The sequence below is a fragment of the Triticum aestivum genome, chromosome 1D (genome assembly GCF_018294505.1).
Source record: "Triticum aestivum cultivar Chinese Spring chromosome 1D, IWGSC CS RefSeq v2.1, whole genome shotgun sequence".
NCBI classification, from domain to species: domain Eukaryota; kingdom Viridiplantae; phylum Streptophyta; class Magnoliopsida; order Poales; family Poaceae; genus Triticum; species Triticum aestivum.
Window position 1 is genome coordinate 402,543,517 of NC_057796.1, and position 6,057 is coordinate 402,549,573.

At 44.7% G+C, this 6,057-nt stretch overlaps 1 long non-coding RNA gene across 1 annotated transcript; it reads right to left on the bottom strand.

Annotated features, from left to right (window-relative positions):
- Positions 1 to 2,302: 2,302 nt before the first annotated feature.
- On the bottom strand, positions 2,303 to 4,755 carry LOC123182387 (uncharacterized). The gene is made up of 2 exons (XR_006492106.1): positions 3,046 to 4,755; positions 2,303 to 2,895 (listed from the first exon to the last, which is right to left on the bottom strand). It is a non-coding gene; the product is annotated as an uncharacterized lncRNA (long non-coding RNA).
- Between the last annotated feature and the right edge of the window lie 1,302 nt (positions 4,756 to 6,057).

Below are 6,057 nucleotides of genomic sequence, written 5' to 3' on the forward strand. Positions count from 1 at the left end.
ACTTTTTCACAGACCCCGATTTTGTCTTTTTTGCACAGACTTGCTCAAATGTCCAAACGAGTTGCATTTTGGAGCGAACCTCACGCACCTAATTATCTACCACCCGAATTTTTTTTGGAATTTTTCTAGTATTTTTTTTTTCCGTGAGCGCGGGTGCAGATGAGCCCGGGTGCAGATTCGCCGCACTCCTATTGTTATTCCTACTATCTTTATAATTAAAAGGGGAGTATGGTTGTGATGGTAGGTCGTGGTACGTCAATTCGCATGTTCGTGTGTCGCTTCCTCGCCTCCTCTCTCAAACAAATACTTGTTGACGAGTGGACCCGCCAGCTCTCTTCCCTACCTCATCGACTCGCTAGCCCCGATCTGATTTCTTCCTCCTCTCATTAAGAGAGGGCGCGGCCACAGCTAGGGTTACTATCGCGTCCATCCGTCGCCTTACATGAGCATGTACCTGGACCCTCCTATATGGCAGTTGATCCATTTTACATGAATATTAAAGTCATCTACATCAATATATTAATTTTTGTCCTGGTATGCATCTCTTGGAGAAATCTTAGGGCAAATATTTTCTTATTTTTGCTTTCTTTAGAAATCTTGGAGAAATTTAGTGTAGGCACCTTCAATTCTATAACATAGTTGAATGTAAAAATTACTACAATTAGCATTGTATCACAGCAGTGGGCTAATTCTGTAAAGAAATGCAATGGTGTAATGTTCTTGGTTAAACTTCAGTTCTATATAGTACTTAGTAATGCAAATTCAAGAATTAAGTTTGCAGGCATGTCGTCATTGTAGTCCTGATAGATATTTTGCTTATCTGTATTTACGTGCATTAACAGAGTTACTAATATTGTTTTGATATTTCATTAGTAGAAGACTGGATTGTGTCTACAACCATTGTGCATCAATGCGATCCAAAAATAGGCAATTCGAGGTGGATTTCACTTGTAGTAGAGAGAAGCACACAGTTCAGATAGCAACGAGGGACTCTTAAGGTCACAGATAGATTGTCGTGGAATAACTCAATTGATGGGATGTAGGATTCACATCGGTGCAGATTGCCGAGTACCATGCAAATGAAATGTTGGTTGCACAATTAATCATCTGCCTCTTTGTCGAGGTAAAATTGATAAGAGTTAAACTCGAGAGAAAAAATTCCATCGATCTTTTAGTCTAGCAAGTACATATTTTTTCTGTCATTCTTTTAGCTCAATGTAAAAAAGAGGTAAATACACCAGAGGTGCCTAAACTTGTCCGGTGCGGTCACTTTAGTGCCTAAACTTGCAAAATGTCAAAAACTGGTGCCGCAACTTGTCCATTTGGTGCATATACGGTGCCTTGCTCGTACACCGCCGTATTTGCTTGCCACGTAGCCTGACAGCTGGCGTGTGGCCCACGGGTCAGTGGGTGGAAGCGTAGGAAGGGATGAGTCGGATGCAGCGGCAGCGGCGCAACAATTATTTTCCAGAAAACCCCCGGAGCTTTTATTAATTATCGCAAAAAAGTCCCTCCAACTGCGGGAACTGATTGCCTGCTATATTTGTGCATAGGTATCTTGTCTCTACTTTCTCACTCACGATCAATCCAAGGCGAAGGTGGCGGAGGTGGTGCTGCATGGCGATTGGCGACGGATGCAATGGATGACCCGCGCCGTCGTCTTCCAGGCGAAGCAGCTCCTACGTATGGTAAGTCACACCCTTCCCTGTCTTCCCTTCATCCCGATTCTCTATTCCTCGTCCATGCGTATGCGTCGGGTAGGGTTTGCCGGAGCGAGAGTAATCTTTTGCCGTGCTTGATCTTCATCTTTCTTCCATGGTATGCATGATATATGTGTATGTGGACTGTTGCGGAGCAGATATGGGTGCATTGATCCTGATTTTCGCTAGGGTTTATTTGGGGGTTTTGCAAGCCTTTCCTGTCAGCAGTTGTTCATGCTTATGTGCGCAACAAATTAGGCTACAATATTGCTGATATATGATTATTTGTCTTCTTGGTCATTGGTCATTGCGCCTCAGATTTGGAGATTGTTCGAACTAATTTTTTCAGAGGATTTGTAACTGAATTTTGTCTTCAGTTATCGTACAGTAAACTGAATTTTGTCTTCAGTTATCGTACAGTAAACTGAATTTTCGTGACACCTGATGTACGGTTAAACTGAATTTTGGTGACAGGTTATATACTGAATGTGTGCACTGCACAGAACTGAATATATGTGCTCAATTTATGCTATGCAGTACAGATGTACTGAATGTGTGCAGTTTATGTAAAGTAATGAATAATTAAGTGTTTAGTAACTAAATAATGAACTGTTTAGTAAACTAAATAGATGGATGCTGTCTCCTGAATCTTTTGTACATAAGTGAAATCTGTGCTGAATACATGTGCAGCATAGTTGTCTGAATATTTGTTCTATTCTAATAATGCAGGGCTATTTGATGGTCTGTTCACAGTTGAAATCCATCACAAGGGATTTTTTTGTGGATCTGGTAGCAACATGAAGTATATAGATCATGAAGTTGATTGGTTTGACTACTGTCAGAGTGATACTTGGTCTAATTTATGGATAGATGATTTCTTTCTCCAACTGGGCCATGACAGAGCAAACTCCAAGATGGATGTGTATTGGTGCCAACCTGGTAAATCTTTTTGTGATGGGCTTCACCTGATGTCATGTGATGCAGATATAGTGCTCATGATTGTTGCAACAGTAGAACACAAGAACTTGGTACTGCTGGTAGACCATGATGCAGATATAGTGCTCCTGAATGCTTCTCAGCCTCCTTCTTCTCAACTTCTTCCTGCAACAGCTTGTTCTTCATAGCAAGATCACAAATGATTGCCTTTGCCCGGCCATCCCATTTTGGATCTATCCACTTCACATATTCGCAAGCCCTGACATCCAGAAAATGAAAAAAAGTACTTAGTGCGAAAGACTGCATCTCCTCACCCTAAAAATCAATTCTTTCTAAGCAAAAACAGTGCAGAAATGAAGTGTACATGATTCAGAAAGAAGAGGCCTCCAGAAAGAATGGGGATCATCACCTGACCGCTAGTCTCCTTCCATTCCTCCTCGATGCGGTTCTGACCGCCGACGCCGGCCATCTCAGTGAGCAGCAGAGGACAAGGGGGAGCAGAGAAATAACACTGACGGCCACGCCTCCTACTCTCAGTCAACAGCTCGCCGCCGGCGACAAATCAAGTACGTCCTTAGTCGCCGCCGCCGCCGGCAACAAATCGAGTACGTCCTCAGCCGCCGCCGCCTACATAGGGTTAGGGATTTGGTTTTGTGTTTTCTGAATCGGGGAGATTTGGGTATGGACGGTTATACAGATCAAGGACTTTTTTGCGATAATTAAGAAAAGCTCCGTGGGTTTTCTGGAAAATAATTGCTGCGGCGCCGCCGCTGCATCCGACTCATCCCTTCCTACGCTTCCACCCACCGACCCGTGGGCCACACGCCAGCTGTCAGGCCACGTGGCAAGGAAATACGGCGGCGTATGAGCGAGGCACCGTATATGCACCAAATGGACAAGTTGTAGCACCAGTTTTCGACATTTTGCAAGTTTAGACACTAAAGTGACCGTGCGGGACAAGTTTAGGCACCTCTGATGTATTTACCTCTGTAAAAAATATAATTGTTTGTGCAGCCACAAGTATGCTACCTTCCCTTTCATAAACAGATGTCCTACTACAAAACATACAGTAAAAAAGAAAGCTCGATGTAAACAATATAATTATTTGTGCAGCCACAACCCACAAGTATGCTACCTTCCTTTTCGTAAATGGATGTCCTACTACGAGACATGCAGTAAAAAAGATTTAAGTTTGACTATTGCAATATAAAAGATGGAACATCAGGGGGACTTTGGTGCTGCTTCTTCATCTGCTCGGTGAGTGAGGAGGTAAGAAACAGGGACATAGAGGAACATTGGGCTTAAAATTTATAGAAACTCGAAGATTGACAGCTTGAAGCCATCCTACTTTCTGTTCCCATCGAATTTTGTGTGAGCAATTCGGTTGGGCATTACGTCAAACATGTGGAAGGCATAACACACATGTATTATGGTTCACTACCTATACACAGCAACTCCAGCGGCATGCAGTAATCAAGAAATTTAGGGCAATGGCATGCAGCAATCAGAATATTTAGATCAAAAGAGGGAATCAAGTCATGACCAAGAAAACAGATCAGTGGTGCTGAAACTTACATCTCGTCGTGGCTTCGTGCTTGGAGATGAGGCGTGCAAAGAAACATAGAGAGGAGAAACGCTGGACGTCGCTGAGCTGATGCGATTGCTTCCCACAGGGCCTCAGTTTGTCCATCGCTCTTGTACGAGGAGCCGGCAGATAGCGGCGTAGCGCCCCACGGCGTGCGCTAGGAGAGAACACGGAAGAAAGCAGAGCCGTGGACGTCGAGGGGAGGCGGCAGGTCGGACGCACGACTCGATTGCGGATCTGCGGAAGGGCGGCGCCCCGGCCCACATCATCGAAGACGGCAGGCAGCGAGAGCGCACCGCGAAGGCAGCTTCTCCCGTGAGGAGGACTGCAGGCCGGCAACCTGTCGTGGCGCCGCCGGAATCCGGTCTGATCTGGGGTTTCGATCGAGGGATTCGAGTCCTTTCTGTAGGTGGTGCCTTCGGCTTGCGGAACGGGCAAAGAGTCCATGTCGATGTCGGGAACCATGGGAGCGGGCTTGAGCAGAGTTCGTGTCGGAGTAGGAGTTCGTGGCGGTGGCGGTGAGGGAGGGGATCAAGGCTGCGTGCCTGCGTTGGGGCCTTCGACGGTTTCTATTCCAGAAAATCGACCTAGCGGAAACCTGGGCCGATGTACAGCAGATAGACACGCGCAGGCCCACCCGTAAAAAAAGAGGATCGCAGGCCCAACCAAGCGACAACCGCAGCGGACGACCAATTGTAAGGAAATTTCCTATATGACGCTCGTTCGTATTTTTAAAATTTGATCACTTTTTCAAAAAGAGTAATTTCAAAAAAAATCACTTTTTCAAAAAACAATAATTTTGTTTAGAATTGTAAAAATTGTTCACAATTTCAAAAAAACAGAGTTTTAAAAGAATCACAACTAAGAAATGATCACATTTTTGTTTAAAATTTGTTCGAACATTTCTTGAAAATCATGAACACATTTTCAAAAGACAAATAATGTTTGAAAAAACGAACCTTTTTTTAACAACATGAACAAAATTCGAAATTTCAAACTTTGGCTAGCGACAATCCTTAATCAGTGAGAGGTTTGTAGTTCGATTCCTTGTGTGTGCACTGCCTTTTGTGAATTTTCGTTGCGCTACAGTACCTGCGGGGTGAACAGGCGTGCACGCCAATGGGCCGGCCCAGTCGAGTCGTCAAATAGGAGCTCCCCAATTGTAATACAAGCTCAGTCGAACAACAACGAAAAAAAAAGTAGTCTTTGGTGTCGCCTTTTCCCTCTCTCCGGGGTTTGTCTCTTCTCTCATTGCTCCGCCGACATTTTAGTTTATCTTTTCTCCTCCTATCTGCGGTCTTGTTTGGGCTGAGCAAGGGGTTGTGCTACAGTACCATTAGGGTGAATGGGCATGCACCAATGGGTCGGACTAGTTGAGGTGTCAAATAGGAGCTCCCCGACTCTTACGCAAGCTCAGCCGAACGATGATGAAATAAGCAGTAGTTGGTGTCGCCTTTTCCGTCTGCTAGGGTTTGTCTCTTCTCTCGCCTATCTGCCCGTGTTTGTGTTTATCTATTCTCCTCTCATTTGCAGTCTTGTTCGGGCTGGCCAAGGGGTGGTCTCGTACTCTCGTATGACTTCCCGACCTTTGTGAGCTATGGTTTCGATTATGAGGAGGGAAGTCAGTGGGTTTATTCGATCTTGGGTAAGATTGGATCGCGGTAGCTACTCTCATGGCTTCGGGTGATTGGGCTTTATCATTTGAATTGTCGGAGAAGGAAAAACATAAAGCCATGACACGGGAACTAGATCTTTTTGGAAATAGGCTTTCACTCCGCTTTATAGAAAAAGTCAATGTCAAACAACCAAGTTCAAACACAATACAGGTACAAATAC